This window comes from Hippopotamus amphibius, chromosome 4 (assembly GCF_030028045.1).
Source record: "Hippopotamus amphibius kiboko isolate mHipAmp2 chromosome 4, mHipAmp2.hap2, whole genome shotgun sequence".
Lineage (NCBI taxonomy): Eukaryota > Metazoa > Chordata > Mammalia > Artiodactyla > Hippopotamidae > Hippopotamus > Hippopotamus amphibius.
The window spans coordinates 168060333-168081002 of NC_080189.1; the positions used below are offsets into that span (position 1 = coordinate 168060333).

Sequence of the window (20670 nt, forward strand, 5' to 3'; positions counted from 1 at the left end):
AACAATTTGATCAAAGAGAAAGTTCAGAATTCAGTAAAATAACTAGAGCAGGATAAAATCTTACTGAACTTGGAAAGAACGTACAGTGTGAGGAGAGTTCGTCTATGAGTGAAAGAACAACTACTTGGCATGCATGAGAATTCCTGAAAGTAGAAGAAACCAACTAGTGATAGGTCAAGGCCCTTTCTTGGCTGTACCTTGTACAAGAATGTAATTGAAGATGCTCAAGGGAATCCTCTTTACGTCTATTTCCATGGGAAATCACACAAAGACTACAGAGAACTTGACACACAAGATGCAGAGTTCTTGTACAACATAAGAGATTTAAGTCTCAGTTGTGGTTTAGTAGTTGAGTGTGATGCTTTGGAGAAGGCACAGAGATAGAATCATGGTGATCTCATAGACCCTATTATTAACTTTCAGTATGACAAAATCGATTAGCATTACTGCATTTTAATTTCTTCCTTCTTAAAATTGGTTCCATCTAACCATGCTACTTAATGCATTGCATTATTCTGAGGAGCAAATTACTTTAATTTACCTAATGGTATTTTTTAAAATATAGTATCGTTGCATACCTGTTTCTCTCAGATAATTTTTATTGACTATGTATTAAAAAGTAAAGACTATGAGCTGTGATGGGGAAAGAGTGTGGCAAAACAAGAGGGTCAAACAAAGAATAAAGCCACAAACAATATGACATTTCACATGGTCATGAAGGAGACAGAGTAAGAATAGTGGGAGAGAAGATTTGAAATGTAGAATATCAGTTCAGAGTGGACTTTGAATGCTAGGCACAGTCGCTCACATGTCAAAACATGTGTAATAAGAACCTCCATATCTATTTATGGAATAACACTAGAAAGTAAACATTTATGAGCACTCTAGTTTAAAAAAATAAATTTTTAAATTTATTTCTATGTATTTAAAAAATGTAAGTTTTGCATATTATTTTAATGGTATTATTAACTTGTGGTTCAGAAGACTTTACCTAGTTGTGATGATGAACTTAGTTTAAATACTTCAACGTCTTGCAGTTTCTTATGCTTATTTTCATTCATTTGTGATGAGGGTAGCTAGTGTTTGGCGTACAATCTGTTTCCATGGAGCAAAGCAAAGCTGATTGACCTTTAATGAAATTAAACCTGTGAGTTTGCCTCATTAGTCACATATTTAAACTAAATGAACTGTTATATTTACCTAACATAATTACCTTGTAGTGCACATTTTAGAGTAAATAAGGTATGGCCAACTTTATAAGATAATTTCATGCAATAAATTCCTATCTCAAAATAATTAATTGTAAAAATTATTACGCATTTTGGTTTTATATGATTTTATCATCCAAAACATTCAGAAAACCCCCTAACACACGGAATGCAGTTTGAAAGATTTTAACATCTTTCGGAAAAGGACCATCTTATTTTGGTAAAAATTGAAACAGTAAATATCAATAATGTAAACATCCCAAGCAGCTTACATTTTCTCTTTCAAAGTCAATATAGTCAGCTGGAGGTGAGCTAAGAATTTGGTAAATACTTCTATAAGTGCACTAATACTTCTGATAGGTGCTTCAGGTAAATAGTGGGTCATGTAATTAAATGCATAATCAGAAAAGTAGGAACTATTATGTAGCAAAATTTTGAAATTGGTAGAATATAGTAAAGGTAACATAAATGCCATGCTGAAACCAAACATAAATATGCATTAATATTTATTAACTGACTGAAAGGATAATAAAGTAGCTGCAATTTGTTGACTATCAACTATGTCCTTGACAAGGTACTAGGGTCTTCACCTGCAAATAACACAAATCATTTAGGCAGGTGTCAATCGCCACATTTTATAGATAAGCAGTCTCAGGAAGGCAAAGTGTTCTCATAGCCACAGCTAGCCAGTGCATGACAGAGTCAAAATTCACAAGCAGACATGGTGAATCCAAGTTCAAAATTCTTACCATTTTGATATGTTTTTTCAGAGTCAAAGGTGTAGCATTCACATTGTTAAAATGAGTAAATGCAAAAGTGCATGTATTTATTATATATACTTAGTAATATATAAATAAACTAAAACATGTGGCTATATATATATATATATATGTACAATAATATTTAAATGGCACTCAAATTGCGGATGGTTTTGGTTTGGAGAAGCAAACCAGAAGCCACATGTACAGGGGGCCAACTCTTTTCACCTGATTACCAGCAGATTATGTCTGCTTTTTATGTTTCATATATTTTATGTCACGTAACATTTTAGTTGTAAAGAGAGTACACATCCTGACTCTATCACTACCTGTATTGTCTTAGGTGAGTTTCATTTATACTTCTTCATCTGAAAATTGGGCATAGTCGCAGTGTGATCTGAAGGGTGTTGTGAGGATTAAATGATATAATCCAGCAGAGTGCTTAGAAAGTAACTGCCACAAAGTAAGTGCTCCAAAAAAGCAACTAATTTTATTATAATATAATTCTTTATCACTTACTATTACATTATACTCTGATAAAGTAATCACTATATTTATATAAATATATTTATGTAATATATTTATACTTTTATTATAAAAATGAGTGAATATTAATCTCCATGTTCCAACTAATTTTCAATTTGATTAATGGATATACAAAATTCCTATTTTCACCCATTTCTTAAATGCTTAGTTTTGTAAAGTATTCTGAGAAAATACCTAGTGTACAGATTATTAAGCATAGTATAAAATGGTTCTGAAATGTGCAAACTAAAAACTGATTATTATAATATAAGTGAAAAATATATGTAAAATCTTGATTTTTTTTTTTAGAGTTACTGTATAATAGCATCAGGTCCAACAAGAATTATTCCTTTTATTCTATGTAGTTACTTTCAACAATAAGAGAATAAGAAAAAGCACTACAGCATTTTGACTCAGCCATTACTAAAGGAAAGGTTTAGTTTTGTTTCAGTTCAGGGGAAACAAAATTCACTCATAACTATGAACTATGCAACAGAGGATAATTATTTCTCTTATTAAAATCCAATAAGTGTCTTTTTACATTTAAGGCACTCAAGAATATATAAATGTATATACATCTATATATGTATATATATACATAATCTTTTAATTCCTAAGAATTTAGAACCGAAAGCTTCATTCATTAAGTTTCCTGTGACTACTGCTCAGGGCAGGTTGAACACCGCAGTGGGTGCTCACAGCCTGGGGCACCTGCTAGTGTTCATGCTGTCAGGTAAGTCAACACAGATAGAGAATTACAAACTTCATAACCCTGAAGTGTTACAGGTAGCAGGTGTTAAACAGAAATAGTACAGCTATGGAAAAGTGTCATAGAAGGAACTGATCAGATCATCGTTTACTAAGTACAGGCCAATGTGAAAACATACCGGTCCTTCTTTGCGGGTAAAATGAAGAATTGCAATGATTATCATTTGGGGATGTTTGACTAACTGGTCGTCTGAGTCCACTCAGGCTGCTGTAACAATACTACAGACTGGGTGGCTCGTAAACAAGAGAAACTTATTTCTCATACATTCTGAAGGCTGGGATGTTCAAGATCAAGGTGCTGGCAGGTTGTGTGGTGGCCAGTGAAGGCCTACGCCCTGGTCCACAGTTGAGGCCTTCTTGCTGTGTACTCATATAGTGGAAGACAAGGGGATCTCTGTGGGGTCTCTTTATAGGCAATAAACCCTTTCATAAGGGTTCCAGCACCAGAACTTAAACACCTTCTAAAAGCCCAGCCTCCTAATACCATCATGTTTGAGTTTAGGATTTTAACACATGAGTTATTTTGCAGGGGTTGGGATGGGCGCAGACTTTCGGACCACAGTATTGGTTTTCGGATAACTTTCTTTTAATCAAAGTTTCTCCACTTTAGCACTACTGAAATTTGGGGGTAGTCAGTCCTTTGTTGTGGGGGCTGTGTGGGATGTTAGCAGAACTGCTGGACTCTACCCACCAATTGCCAGTACTACTTGGTTGTGACAACCACACATCTCCAGATATTGCCAAATGTCCTTTTGGGGGCAAAATCCTCTCCATCCCCCAACACACACACCAAATGAGATTTATTGCTCTAAAACAACAAAACATAATTTACAATAATTGAAATCAATAGGATTTAATTTGCTCACCTATGAACAGGCTGCTTCTCCCATTAGTTCAGTAGCTTCTCTCTGCCATGCTTTGGGGCTCCTTTAGCATCAAGTGTTGTGTCTACATCTGAGGGGGAAAAAAAAAGAAAGCAAGGCAAGGTGCAGTTGTGCCTGTCTCTTTTTATCTCTTTTCTTGGATACCGGCAGACTTGTGTGCATCTCTCATGGGTGAGAACTGGTTCTCACAGTCATTCCTAGTTGCTAGAGAAACTAAGTGTCTTTCCCATGTCTCTAGGGTGGAAGGAGGATGAGAAGAAGGACATTAGTGCTGGCCATGGTCTCTGAACACTAAGAAATAAAAGAAACTAAAAGTATGATAGGGACATAATATATTATTTAGAGTGTTTTTATGTACTATTGTTACTATTTTGCTATAAATGATTTAAGTTTGAACTTGTTTCCAGATTTCTACCAATTTTTATCAGCTCAACTTTTATCAATTTCTTTTATAAAAATGCATTTACATCTTCAAGCAGACAGTATCCTTTAACCACATCCACCTAGATGAAGTGTTATCTTCTGAAATCTGAACTGTCACCATTATCCCTTCTTATTTTTACCACCTATTTCATGCTTATCATTGTGACTTTATAGGGATATACATTTTTATTTCCCTCATTTCCAAGGTATTAAGCACTTAAATAGCAAAAATGTCTTGTCACATATTGCAGTTTATGATCTATCACTTAGTAACAGATCAATATCATCTATGAGATAAATACATAACTGGAAAAGTCTAGGGAAAAAAAGTATGCTTGATTGATAATCTTAGTAGAATTTTTTTTTAAAGGTATATGTTCTATTTTTTAAAGAAGAATATGGTACCCCATGTTGATTCTCAATGGTCCTACTTTATAAAATCAAAAGCTGTTCATACATCAAAACATAAAACACAAGACCAAAGGCAGAAAAAAGAAACAAGCAAACAAAATTACAAGTAGATAAAGAATGTTCTGTGATCATTACTGTTTTCCTGATTAAAGACAAAAAGGAGATCTGGAAATATGCAAACACCTTCTTCCCCAGAAGGAAACATTTTGTCAGATAAAGCAACTACTTAGAATTGATATAAAAGATTAATGCTTCCCCCAGCCTTCACTACTCAGCCTTCTCTCCCACCCTTTATGGAGCAATGGGGGGAAAAAAAAAGCAAGCAATAAACCAATCAAAGGGACCCTGTGAGATGTAATAAAAACATTCCTGAATTCCTGATTCTTTCTTTCTTTCTTTTTTTTTTTTTTTTTTTTTGAGAAAAGACAAAGGTTTCCTTTCAGGTGTGTAGCCCTGTGTGTCCCACTATTAGGTTCCTCTTACAAAGTGGTGCTGGGTTGAGGAGCAGGAACAGTCTCTGCTGGAATTAAGGTGTTGACAGGGAAATATTTTGTAGAAATGGTTCTTTGCCTGGTAGATTTTCTTCAGCTGCCTCTCTTCTCCCAAGGGGAAATGCCATGAGATCATGAACATGGAAATAAAAGAAGATGAGAAAAAAAATCTTTCTTCAGTAATTTTTATTTTTGGTCCCATTGGATGTTCTTGCAATATGCTAGGAAGGCGCATGCCCTGCTTCCCTGCTGAACCTCTGGCCAGCAGACATCTGAACAAAAAGTGTGTGAGCACAAGAGAAGCTTCCCAGGATTCTCAGAAGTTCCCTCCTCCAAGGTAGGGTCTTAGAGAAAAAAAGAATTACAGTCCACTTATATGTTTTGGTATATTTTGGTGCAGAACTTTGTCAAAATGCAGGTTTCTAACTAGCAAGGCATCTGACATTAATCAGTTTAACCTAAAAGGAGAACTAACCCTTTCAATCCATTTGTTCTGCTCTGAACACACAAGACTGACAAAACTTACATGAAGTACACTGGCCAAAGCCATGTGTACTTGAGAGAAAGATAACTAGAAATAATCTCAATCCATCTTTATTTAAGAAAAGATATGTAATTTGGAAGTTTTGATGTTTTAGTAACAAATGCAACATAATTTACCACACCATCACGTGGCACATCAGTGGGTTGTGAGACCTGGGTAAGTATTGCTGGTATAGAGCATGATATCTTGGAGCAACTCTGTAAACTTTGCTGTAGAAGATGTTTCTTGAAACCACAGTTGACCTGGGAAATTCCTAATGCCAGCCCCTTAATCATGCATTCATTGTAAAGAAGGTCAAAGACAGGAATTTTGCTTTTGTTCATTAGGCTATACTCCTTCTCCTGGACCTGTAGAAAAGTATAATTTGCTAACTCTTCCTGAATTCTGTAGTGGGTGTGTTCTCTACTCACTTCCTTCCATGACCCTGCCCAATGGCCTCTTCCCACGTACAGATAGGTACTCCTTATATATTTTTGTATTTTTTAATTTCCTCAAAGATGTGTGTGTGTGTGTGTGTGTGTGTGTGTGTGTGTTTCTTTTTCTCCTTGGTGTGGAGTGTTTTTCTGGAGGAGAGAAGAAAGTAACTACTTTGTATTGGAATCTTCCAGAAAAGTCTTACTCTAGAACTTACTTTGGTTTGTTATGAAAAGGGGACACCCATATATTAAATAATTCATTAATTCCACAGGTATTTGCAATACTACCTCCATCATATCAAGGTGCATATCTGCATGAATCTGCTTCCACCTCTAATCTGGATGCCGTTACTCCATTGGTCTCTTCAGTGCCAGACTGCACTTCCTTAATTACAATGTTCATTAGTTTGTCTTGATACCTGCAAACATCATATGGTTGCCTATTCTTTCTCCACATTATCTTGACTATTTTTGGCACTTTGCTTTTTCATATGAATTTGAGGAATGTCTTGTCGAGTTCCAAGAAAAATAATGTGTTCTTTTTATTGCAATTGTTTTGAATTTAAAGATTAATTTGGATAGAAATGGCAGCTTTACAACTCATTATCCTGTTATATCTCTTCATTTATTCACATCTCTTTTTTGTCCTTTAATAATATTTTATAATTTTTTGCCAAGAATTCACAGTATTGTTATTTGTATTTCTAGTAACATTATGTTCTTGTTGCTATTGGGAACATGATTTTTTTAAAAATGTACATTTTCTAGTTGGTAATTACTGGTATATGGGAATCCAATATTTTTATGTGAGGCATGAGCTAAGACTGCTTGGAAAAAGTTCATTTAAATTATTATAATTTTACATTAGACTATCTAGGATTTTATATAGATGGTCATAGTAAAGAAAGCTGTTATTAGATAACTAAGTTATCTAAATAAAGTTGTTATCCTCTTCTATCCACATGTTGTTTTTTCTTTCTTTCAATACCTTTCTTCAATGTTAAGTCTTCAATAAATTCATTAGCCATTAATTAATCATATTAAAATGGATGTAAAGAAGTCACAGAAAAATGCAAAAGTTTTTCCACACTACAAGTATGCTGTAAGCAAAATTTAACTTCAGTTAGTATCTGTTTTTAAAATCATCATCTCTTTCTCTGTCCTCAAGTCAACTCTATTAATTCTATTTCAAGCAATCAAGTTGCTAGTGGAATACTTTATTATTGCTAATCTTTGTTCTCTCTGAACATTTAGCCTCTATTCAAATCTGACCTACTCTTTGTCATCCAGCTTAAATCCTACCTACTCTCAGAAACTCCCCTAATGTTGCAGACCAAGGTTCTTGCTCCCTTTTGAATTTTCACAGCAATCATTTTCTGGGCAATTTTTTTAATATTAATTATGCACATCATTAGAACAATTATTCCATTGTTATAGTGATGTTACATTTAAATTATAATTAAAATTGTTTTCACTTTGCTCTCATCTCTCAAACTGTATTTTAAATGCCTTGAAGTGAGGGACTGTTCTTTGTATGTTTCCTACTAAGCAAAGACCATGATTTGCTGAAACAGATACCTGTCACAAGTGTGGAAGTTTCTTCTACACCTCCATCTTGATTTCAAATATGGAGCTGCCCAGGACCATGGGGTACTGAACTCAGGTGGGGTAACTGCAGAGAGTCTCCACTAGGACAACACTCGGTGGAACCATTGGGGTGAGTGCGCCCCCAAGACATCATATCAGTAACCACTGGTATGAGATTCCAACCCAAGAGAGTCACAGGCATGGAACTCCAACACATGAAAGCCATGGAGTGTGCTGTGCCCAGCAAAGCCATGGGAACTATGAGCCAACCCAGTGTATTTTGAAAGCAGGAGCCCTACCACCATGTGTCCAGAATGTGGGATTGCCTGATCCTGTGCACCCTAGGGTTTTGGACTTCCTTGGGACCTATTATTTAGTTTTCATTTATATTTCTCCCATTTGGAATGAGATGTCTATCCTATGCCTGCCCCAGCACTGTAATTCAGAAGCACATGCCATACTAGATTTCATAGGTTTACAGCTGGAGTCTCATCTATATCTGATTTAGATAATATTTAGATGAAACTTTAGAAATAAACTTTTGAGTTGCTGATATTGAGCAGGATATGAATTTTGTATGACTGGGGTGGAATGTCATGGCCTGTCTGAATGTTTGTGTCCCCCCTCTCAAATTCATATTCTGAAATCCTAAGGATCAATGCGATGGTATTGGAAGTAGGGGCTTTGGCAGGTGCTTAAATTATGAGGTGGCGACCTCATGAATGGGATCAGTATCTTTATAAAAGAATCCTACAGACAGCCGGTAGCCCCTTCTACTGTTTGAGGACACAGTGAGAAGTCAGTAGTCTGCAGCTGGAAGAGGACCTTTACCACAACCTGACCATTCTGTCACTGTAATCTTGGACTTCCAGCCTCCAGAATTGTGAGCAATAAATTCCTGCTGTTTATAAGTCACATATTCTGTGGTAGTTCTGTTATAGCAGCCCAAACGCACTAATACAATTTCCCACTAGGCAAAGGATATGATCTGCTGAAATAGACACCCACCACATATGTAGTAGATCTTCCCTCTGTACCCTCACAAAGCTTCCCCAGGATTTTGTTTGTTTTTGTTTTTGCATTTTTTGCAAATGTTGAATAAATACTTCCTTAGATAAAGAGATAGAATTTTTCATTATTTTCATAGGCTAAAGTCAGTGGTAGTTTTTAAATATATGAAACTTTGACTTTTCAAAAAATTATTATGAGCATGGGATTTATTTATAATATAACCCAGAAGGAGGAGATCATTTTGTAAATTAAAGTGGGAGGCTTTTCAAAGAGAAGGGTTTACTCCATGTACTCATACTTTCTCAAATCCTCTCCACTGTCAAGGGAATTTTGTTGATATGTATATATCCACAAAATATGATTATATATATGTATACACACACATATATATATGTATATATGATTGCCTAACTCAGATTCTGTGTCCAATGGCCTTAGCAGGAAGGTTGCTTCAGAATTTGGCAGGAACCATGCCACTGTTTCCATGAGCATGAATTACCTTTCCCCAGATTACTCTGATTTTGTTAGACCTTCCATCAGAGGTTACTGTGTTATTCTTTGTACACATAAGCATATCTCTGGCCTAGATAGAAGTCAGTTTCTTCTTGGCCTCACCCTATGTATTTGAAATTCCACGACCCAGTAAAATAAGAAGAAAAACATATTTTAAAAAAAGAGAGATAAGAGAATAAAAAGATCCCTATATTAATAGAATTTTTTAAGAGTGTGTTTGCCACTACATTTGGATACTTTTCAGTTGGAATGTCTAGGCTAGGCAAAATAAACAAGAAAACAAACTAGAATCTTCAGAACACAAATATGAGAAATGTGGGGGGAAAGATAATGGTACATGGCAAGTGAAGAAAAAAGGAAAATGAGTGTGGAAATAGAGAAGGAAAAGTTTAAGTCCAGAATAAAGAAATGGAGAAACTTGTGGCCAAGGAGTCAAAACTGCCACATGTGAAACATTTCAAAACTGCCTTCTTGTTATTAAATATTGAAAGAGTTTGGGTGTGGTTTTTGTGTGTATCGAATTCTGTTCTCTCTGTGGCAGGGCACTGGGATTCCATCCACTTTATGTGAATTGTGGTGTGTTTCACTGTGATCATAAACTAGATTCACTATTTTGAGTTTCTGGCAAGGTTTTGTGACCACTGTAAGTTCTAAGAATTTCAAATCCCCCTTAAACCTTATAGCTTGTTAGTCTTGATATTATGTGTGTGTGTATATATATATATGACACTATGTATATATATGACACTATGTATATAATATACACACATAATATGTGGAGGTAAAGGCCTTTCTGATATGATAAGGGCAAGTGATTTGGAAGATATCTCTAAACATATGTCAATTCCAATTAATTTTGATTTTGGAACTTTTAACAAGAGATTGTGCTCAGCCGCATTGAATGGATTCTGGAGAAATATATATACTTTTTCATCTTGATTGAAACAGGATTTTTTAGTTATATTTTAAAGAATATAATTTAAAAGCATTCAGAAGGTTAAACATGACTCCTCAGATAAAGAGAAATAATAGCTAAGAGATGAATCTAATGAAAGATAGACCAGAAATTTTTCATTCATTCATACTCTAGTTGTTAAGCTGACCCCTGTTTTTTCATTTGTGCTTCAACTTCATTTCTTTCCTTACTTAAGTGAAACCTTCTGACACAAATGCATCTGCAAACCAAAGCCGCAAGGAAAGAAAAAAAGGTATTCTGTCACATTCCCGACAGCCCTGATTTAAGGGTCTACGTGCTGGTGCTATTTTTTTTTTCTTCCTTTATTTTAATTTCCTGGCTAGAAACTGGCATTTTCCATTTGCTTCATTCCCCCTTTCTGATACTGGCACGTTTAATACATAAAACAGTAGCCACAGTTTTCAGACATTAATCTTCACTTAATACTAAATCTTTAACAGTAAAGTTCCAAATTTGCTGATAAAGAAATGGCACAAATAATATATTTTAATTCTGAAAGTTAGGAAAGCTTTAGAATAATTTCACAAATTTCATAAGTGTATCCTTTACTTTGAAAAATATGAAAAATCTTAAGTTCGAACTCAATTTCCATTTTTCCTTCTTCCCTTTTATCCTTATTAGAGTCCTAACAGCCCTTTAAAAGTAACTCCTTCTCACACCTTAACCTCTTAAGTTTAAAATGCAAAATGTGAAGACTAATACAAATAATGTAGTTTAGAAACTTGTACTTTTCCTAATTTCCTAGGGAAATGTAATTAGATTTATATTTATTTGAGTGCTAGTGTTCAGGCATGTGGATGCCTTTATATAGGAGACAGTATTTTTTGTCCCATATTCTAAAAGTTAAAGTGTCAATTGACAAATTGATTCTTACTGTTTTCATATCATTAACAATCAGCCTGTGACTTTTATAGATTCTATATGTTTCATTGGATAGTTCTTGTGAACTTTTAAATATATATGTGCTTAGAAATATTTCCAAATTGCCTTTTCTTTTCTTTTTCTTTTTTTTTAACAAACCCACACTTTATTTACTTTTCAATAAGTTTAAATCCATGAAGGGTACAGCATCACACAGATTCTGTATCCAATGGTCTTAGCAGGAAGGTTGCTTCAGAATTTGGCACGAACAATGCCACTGTTTCCATGAGCATGAGTTACTTTTCCCCAGATCACACTGGTTTTGTTAGGTTTTCCGTCAGAAGTTACTGTGTTATTCTTTGTACACATAAGTATATCTCTAGCCTAGATAGAAGTCAGCTTCATCTCTAGTACAAACACCTTCCATTTTAAGAAGAGCTGTGTGCTCCCTCTGGTTCCAGGGACGCGGCTTAGAGCTAATAAAAGTGGACTGGGAAAACAGCCTTTCAGACATATTTGTCGTTTCAGAAGTCCCATTCCCAGCCGGCCTCCACAGGCTCCAAATGGCTCCAAATTGTCTTTTAAAATGTCTAAAATAGTTTAGCTGTGCTACGATTTCCAGCTTCGCCCCTGAGGGTCAAAAGGTCTTCTCTGCCAACTGTGTTATCATTAGGTCTCTCCACTTCATTGATGACAAAGCCATTCATGGAAGGGATGGTAGATAACACCCATGCATTACAGAAATTATCTAATTTTAAGATACAAATAGACTGGCTGATGTTCCCTATCCCTGGGTGACAGTTTCACCCAGCTTAATTCCAGAAGTATAGTTTTTACAAAAGACAATATCCATCACTTTTTAAAAGATTTTGTAGAGTAGTTTTAGGTTCATAGCAAAATTAAGACAAAGGTACAGAAATTTCCCATATTCCCCCATCCCCACAATGCATAGCCTCTCTAATTATCCACACCCCCTACCAGAGTGGTACCTTTGTTACGATAGATGAACCTACACTGACACCTCCTAGTCACCCAAAGTCCATAGTTTACATCAGAGTTCACTCTCAGTTTTGCACATTCTGTGGGTTTAGATAAATGTGTAATAACGTTTGTCCATCATTATAGTTTTATACAGAGAGTATTTTTATTGCCTTACAAATCTTCTCTGCCTATTCATCCTTCCCCCAACTCCAACCCTGGCAACCACTGATATTTTCTTACTGCCGCCTTAATTTTGCCTTTTCCAAAATGTGGTATAGTCAGAATCATACAGAATGTGCCTTTTCGAGATTGGCTTTTCTCAGTTAGTAATACTCATGCATTTAAAGTCCCTCCACATCTTTTCATGAATTGATAGCTCATTTCTTTTTAGTGCTGAGAATTCCATTGTCTGGATATGCCACCGTTTATTTATCTATTCACCTACTGAAGGACATCTTGATTGCTTCCAAATTTTGGCAATTATGAATAAAGCTGCCATAAATATCACTGTATAGGGTTTTGTATAGACATCAGTTTCTGACTCCTTTGGGTAAATACCAAAGAGCGCAAATGGTGGGTCATGTGGTAAAAGCATATTTAGTTTTTGAAGAAACCACCAAACTGTTATCCAAATATATCTATCATTTTTAAATAAGAATTTTGGTTTTTTGGGTTTTTTAATGTTTTTATTTTCCTACAACATTGGCAACATGTACAATGTTTCTTTATGTTGAATGACCATTTGAATTTTCCTTTTTTTGTATGTGAAAGCTTTCAATTTTTAATAGATTCTTTATGTTAATAATATACCTACCTTTTCATGCTGTGGCAAATGTTTTCTATTTATTTAAGGCTCACTCTGATGGCTAATCTCATATGTCAACTGGGCTATGGTGAGCAACTGTTTGGTCAAACATCAGTCTCGATGTTGCTATGAAAGTAATGTTGAGATGTGCTTAGAAGAAGAGCTAATTAAAATACATACTTTGAGTAATTCACAATATTTTTTGTTTGTTTTTTTCAGCCATGCACAGTCTTAGAGTTTACAAAGCACATTCATACATTCATTAATTCTATTGAACTTCAGGAGTATTCTATAAAGAAGACTTTGTGGATAACTTCTATATTTTTACAAAAACATATCTCAGAGAGAAGAAATGAAGTTAGGGTCACACAGCTAATAGATACGAGGGCTTGTATTTTCCATAATTTACTTAATAGTGTGAAAATGTTATTAAATGCTGTTTAATGCTTAAGTAATCATTAATTCCTATAGATTATTTATGAGCCAAATAGAGATCTATACCTGTTTATATCTATAGAGCTCTACATGGGAAACAAAAGTGGTTTGAGATGCTGGCTGCACATCTGTAGATCTTTAATATATAAACACATTGCAACCCTTTTCACATGCAGTCTGGAGTTCTAAGATGCTAAATAAGAGTTAAAGACAACATTGTATAATGTGATCACACCACAGTTCACTTTCCTAACACCCCCCCCCCCAAAAAAAATAGAAATAACATTATTGGGAGGATAGTGGAGTAGGAGAAAAAATTATCAATCCAATTGAAAGAGCAGAATAAAGGCTATCTTGAATTGAAAATAACATATTTATGCTTCCACTAAAATTTATTCAGCATCTTGAGAGTGAATAATGAGAGCATTGACAAGTGACATATAAATAAGCTGCTATAATAATTTAGCTTGAAAATATTAATTTTCATGAGTATGAGTTTTTAGTGCATTGAATGGTTTCTTACATATATAATAAATTTTGGAATTCAATTCTCATTTTTTATTTTCCCTTTTCCATGGTTAAACATCATGGCTACTTAATTGACATAATTCCTAGTGATTCTTATTAAATTTTTTCATTGTAATGTCAAATAAAACAAGTGATACTTTGCCTCTTTCTGCACAGATGCAGCATCTAAACACTGCTGTTTTCCAAGGCTTAGTTTTGAATTGCAATGTATAAAATTTCACATATTTAACCACAAATTACTTGTTTGTTGGATGCTTATCTAGACATGTCTTTCTTTTGTTTAGCCAGAAAAAGAAAGTTCAATATGGTCAAATTTGTTTGCAAAGATACTGAGTCATGTTTTCTTTGAACACATTTATCTATGTTCCAATTAAACAGGCAATTTTTGGTACATTGAGCACTTGATTAATTTTAAATTATGAACTGGGGATGTTAATATTCTATTCCTATGCCTTCCTTCTGCTTCTTTTATACATTCACAAAATAATTTCTTGAATTCTAAACATCATAAGGATCCATAAATTTAGTAAAATAACTTCACAGCTTATGGCTGGACTTCATTCTATCAGTGAAAAGGAAATACTTAATATTTAGGAGATATAATTTCCCAGTCACTTAGTAAATGATCTCTTTCAGTGAAATCACCATCCATGTACTCATCAAATATTTATGTGTCAACCATTAAGTGTGTCACTATGTATAAGTCACAATGAACATTATAAATAAAGAACTTAAGGAACACTTAGATTGAGTACAATGGCAAGATCTGCAGAAGTGAAGGTAGGAAGAATGGATGGATCAGAGGAGACACTAACAAGTCAATTAGAGAAGCCAGCCTCTCTCAGGTACCAAAGTAGAAAAGGGAAACTCATGGGAAGTTCTATGGGAAGCCGTTGACCTTCTGTAGCTACCACTTCCACAGTCCATGGTCCAGCTCCAGGGGTTGGTCCTGGGTTTGATGTAGTCAACTGGGCTAGCAGTTAGAAATAAGAGCTAGAAGAGGAGCAGAGGAGACTGCTGCCAGGCAGCAGCTTGCCAGGCATCTTTAAATTTGTTCATGATCACATCTGACTATTGTGCTATTGAGGGTAATGGTGGCTTCTTCACTTTGCCTTTTAAATCTGCCTTAGGTTCGACTGTTGACAAATTCTGACCCAAAAAACATTTACAAACTACGGCCACTAAAAATTATTTTATCTGAGATAAAAATTATCATCTTTAACCAATTTAATAGTTATTTTTAGCTGTTACTTATACATTATTTTAGATTAGGTTCCTCAGAAGCAATTTCTAAAGGCAAGAAGGATTCACAGGAAAACCTGTTAAGAAAATAGGAAACTAGAACCAAGAAGGGAAGGAGGTCAAGAAAGTATGTGATATCACACAAAGACCCATGGTGGGTAACTTTTGCTCAACCTGAAGGGGAACTCTTGAGAGAGTGTAGATCATATGTCCAAGTGGTCCCAATTAAGGGCAATAGGGTTGGGGTATTTATAACCCCACCTCACTCTTCAATTGTTAAGGAATGCTTGTGGAAGGGATGTAATATAAAAGCTTTTCCATATTTACGTGCATTCAGGAAATATGTGCTATGAAAGTTTGAGGCCAGTCTTCTAGCAGAGACACAGTTGTTACCCTTAGTACTAAAAGTACATGGGGGCCCAGATTGCATGAAAATGGAAGCAGGACCCATGGGGAAATGGACAGAACATCTTCTACACAAATAACTCTAATCATAAATAATACATCCACTGGTATCTTAAATAATATAAAGTATACCTACATAGAGACAAAGATGAGATAGAAACAGAAAGAGGGGGGAAAGTGTTTTTTATTAATTATTATAGTTTTTTGATCTCCACAATATTCTTAAATATGGCTATAGAAAAGAAAAAGAAAAATGTAAAGAATGGTGATGTGGAGGAAATAGCAAAAAGTTTTCCGCAAATGTATTGAGCAGACTCCAGGAGTCCAAGGGAGGAAATATATACCCCACTTTACCAGTTATAAAATGCCCCAGTCAGTCTCCATAGACTCATAGAGCTTCAGTTATGATTACAGAGCAGTAAATATTTGTAGGTCTCTAAGCACCTGAATATACACACATCTTCACATAATTCAATCTGGTACACCAATTATTTGATTAGTTATCATAGGTCTTTGAGGGAAAGGAAAAAGAAGTCTAAATGGGATCCTTGACAGTCCCATTTGCCATTCATTAACAGAATAGTAATTTTGTTGTCTGACCATGATTATTATAAAAGAGAACATTCTGCTAATATAGGACACTGCATTCAAAGTCAGACCAAAAAATCTAAACATACTAATTAAATTAAATGTGAAAGTGGAACTGGATACTCTTATGAAGGATATTTTAGCTTTTAAAGGACTGATTTATAATTGCTATTTTCATATAAATAACTTGCTATGACAAATTTCTAAAAAAATGTAAAATTTCTTTAATCAAAAGTGATTTGTATAGTGTGATGGACCAAGGTTTTAATAACAGTATACATAATCTACTTTATAGAGAGAAGTTACTACATTCTGAGCACATTTTGTCTTAAGCAGGGCTGTCCTAGAAGAGGAAATATATAAATAGATATTAATTTTGATATCTACCTTTCTATATCTATACCTATGTATGTATATATAAACTATAAGATGAATTATCTCATATATTTAAAATACTTTATTAATAAATTTTTTAAAAAGTGTAATTGAGAAAGTATTTATAAAAGATATTTTACTCATCAGCAAATGAGATCTATGATCAATATCTAAGTACAGTTCTTACTGATATGTTTTGTTTACAGAATATGTAGTTGTTTGACTTTTGCAGAAGCAGACTTATATATGTGCATGTGAAGGTAAATAGCTAAAATTTATTTATGTATCTTGGAGAAATATATATCTTAGTCTGTTTGGGTTGATATAACAGAATACCAAAGACTGAGTAGCTTATTAACAACAGAAACTTATTTTTCACAGTTCTCGAGGCTAAGAAGTCCAAAATCACAGTGCTGATACCGTCAGTGTCTGCTGAGGGCTGGCTTACTGGTTCATCGTGTCAACTACGATTGCCACTTGCCATCTACCTCTACGATGATTACATTGTGCTGCTGCAGCTGCTGACTGTCAACGCCTCCCTGAAAGGTGTTCAGGATGGAGAGCTGAAATGAGGTATTCTGTTCTCTGTGAAAAACTGGCAGAACAGGTCTTTAGGTAGTCAGATGTTTTCAGGAGCCAACTTTATGAGCCCAGTTCTTGTATCTCCTCATGTCTAGAAAAACACTAAAATCCTTCATAGCGATGACTACTCCTTGTGACTAGCAGTAACCTTCTGTAAACAATATGTGCTTGTGCATGTTTTCCCTTTCACCAAAACCACATATATACTGATCTTCCCCCCTGCCTCTTTGGAACAGTTTCTCAGAGCTATCTAGGATGCTGTCTCCCGGGCTGCAGTCCTCATTTTGCCCCAAATAAAACTAAACTCTCAACTCTCACGTTGTGCATATTTTTTAAGTCGACAATAGACTGCCATCTTCTTTCTGTGTGCTCCCATGGTGAAGGGGCAGTCTCTGGGATCTCTTTTGTAAGGATGCTAATCCCATTTTTGAGGGCTCCACCTTCATGACCTAATCACCTTCCAAAGGTGCCACCTTCAAATGTCATCACATTGGGCATAAAATTCCAACATGAATTTTGAGGTGACACCAGCATTCATTCTATAACAATATATAAATATGTTGTAACTATTAAATGCTATATTTTTTCCCTTTAATGACACATACTTTAAGAAGCTTCAAATATGTTAGATTAATGTAATCTACCTCAAAGCAATTCATTTCTTTATTGGGATTTTAAAAATGAGATTTAAATTTGTAGAACAAGTCATATTTCCAAATTTCTAAAGATTTACAACATGTTAGGAAATCTGGTGGCAAAACTATGAATATATATCAAAAGTATTTGCATGAATATACCATATTTCTTATCCATTCATGTCAGTTGATGGACATTTGGATTGTTTCTAATTTTTGTCTATTATAAGTATGCTGCTGTGGTCATTCATGTTCAAGGTTTTGTGTGGATACACGTTTTTATTTCTCTTGGGTATATACCTAGGAGTGGAATTCCTGGTTTACTCTATATTTAACCTTTTGAGGAAGTACAAGACTGTTTTCCAAAGGAGTTGCATCATTTTACATTCTCATACAATAAAATGTTATTTAGAAATGAAAAGAATGAAATACTGACTTACTACAACATAGACAAACTTTAAAAACATTATGCTAAGTGAAAAAGGCTAGTCACAAAAGACCATATACAATATGGTTCTATTTGTTTGAAAAGTCCAGAATAGGCAAATCTATAGAGATAGAGAGTAGATTAGTGGCTTGAAGAAGGTAGGTGGAGTGGAGATAGGGAGTGACTGCTAGTGAGTATGGTTTTTTTGGGGGGGTGAGTGGGTAATGAGAATGTTCTAGAATTGACTGTGGTGATGTTTGGACAACTCTTTGAGTACACTAAAAACCATTGAGTTGTAATAGGAGAATTTGGTTATGTGAATTTTATCTGTATAAAACAGTTCTTTAAAAAAAAGTAATTGTGTTACAGATGTCAAACATTTGGACATTGTGAAACATTCAGAAAATTACCAAAAATTTAGTTATTTTATTGTTATTTAGGGGGAGAGGAATTTTGCTTTTGTCAGAGTGTCTATATAGAATATGGCTTGGCGCCTATTCTTTGCATATACTATTTTATTTAAGGTTCATTACAACATTGCTCTTTACTCATCACAGATAAAAAATTAAGACACATTTCAAGGTACAGTTTCTTCTTATTGGAGGCAGAGTTTGAAATTATTTTAATCAGATTCCAAATTTGCGATGATTTCCAGTTAAAAAAACATTCAATTTTACTTCATTAATCCATTCTTCCTTCCCGTCCTCCCTCCCACCCTTTGTCCCTTCCTTCCACAAATGTACATTGAGTGTCTGTGATGTGTCAGGCATTGTTCTAGACAATGGGAAAAAAAAATAACAACAATGACAACAAAACGAAAATAGTGTACCTACTTTCACAAAATATTACAACTTAATAGAGGAAACCGATGGCGATTTAAAAAAATCAAAAAACTATTATTACAAAGTGCAATGTGTACCTGGCTATATCAAATTAGCACTTAACAAAAAGACAGGCCCTATGCTTTGAAGACATGTAAAGCATCCCTATGGATACATGATGAACTGGGGAAACGGTGTGTGGGTGGGCATGGTGACAATCCAGGCAGCTTAACTAGAAAGTGCAGAGCCCTTGAATCAGCCATAGTAAGGTACACTTGAAAACTGAGTGTCAGTGTGGATATCACAAAAGGACAGGTTGATGGGTGATGAGGTGGAGAAAGAGCAGCAAGAATCAGCTGATAAAAGTATTATATGACATACTATGAATTTTTGCCTTTATCCTGTAAAAATGGGGTATTTTAAGTGGATCAAGCTAAAAGAGAGAGTATGATTTTGAAACTGCTGCATTTTACATACCTTTGAGATATACAAATACAGGTAAATATTTGTCAGTTAGATATATTGCTTTGGAGACCAGAAAAAAACATATGGAATGAAACACAGAGAACTAATATAAATGTAAGTGACCAGAAACATATTTAATATACAAATATCAAGCTGTTTTGTTAAGTATACTTGTTGTATGCTAAGGGAAAAATTAGGAGGGTTTAAGAGAAAAAAACAAATCCACTTTCCTCAAAGTGATATATGATATATGTGATACATGATATATGATATAATCCTATCATATCACAGATCAATCAACAGTTTTACATAGTTCTTAGTGTTTGATGTTCTTGAGTCAAGATCACAGAATTTAATGGGTTTTTATACATGATAATATATTTCTAATGTCAGTTTTATACCTTATAAAACTTGTTGTTTATTGTTAAAAAGTAGTATTTGAAATCTGGTTCACAGCACAGTAGTCTATATGGGAATAGTTTAAAATCCATATGCTTATTTTATATAATAACATTGTTAGTTAATATATAAATATATACCAGAAATCTATCTATTGATCTAGTATCTATAGCTAGAATCTCATACAAGGACGTATCTATTCCACCAAATTTCTATTTTGGAAAATATGGTTTTTAAAAGAAAACATAGTTCCACCTACAGAAAGCTAGGTCGAAGTATTCAAAATTGCCTAAAACTGTGATTTCACTTGATAAGTATTATCAGCAATGTTAAAATAATAACTGACTTAGCCTAAGGATATTAAGTAATATTGTCAATTTAATAAAATATATTTCAGAGACTTCCATTTCTAGAATGTAAGAGATCATAGTAGGCTAATGCCTCTGCTGTATCTACTAGAAAAAATCTGTATAAATTTAATATATGTTTATATTTAAAGATGTTAGAGATCTCTGGATGAGTTACCTACTAGAAAGGGTAGAACCATTACAAAGTGAACTAAAGATTGCTGACAATTTTCCATTCATGAAGCACTTGAGATTTTAG

The 20670-nt window shown here is 34.5% G+C and overlaps 1 pseudogene; it reads right to left on the bottom strand.

The window, feature by feature from the left end:
- Positions 1-11562: 11562 nt before the first annotated feature.
- Positions 11563-11890, bottom strand: LOC130852398 (60S ribosomal protein L35a-like; annotated as a pseudogene).
- Between the last annotated feature and the right edge of the window lie 8780 nt (positions 11891-20670).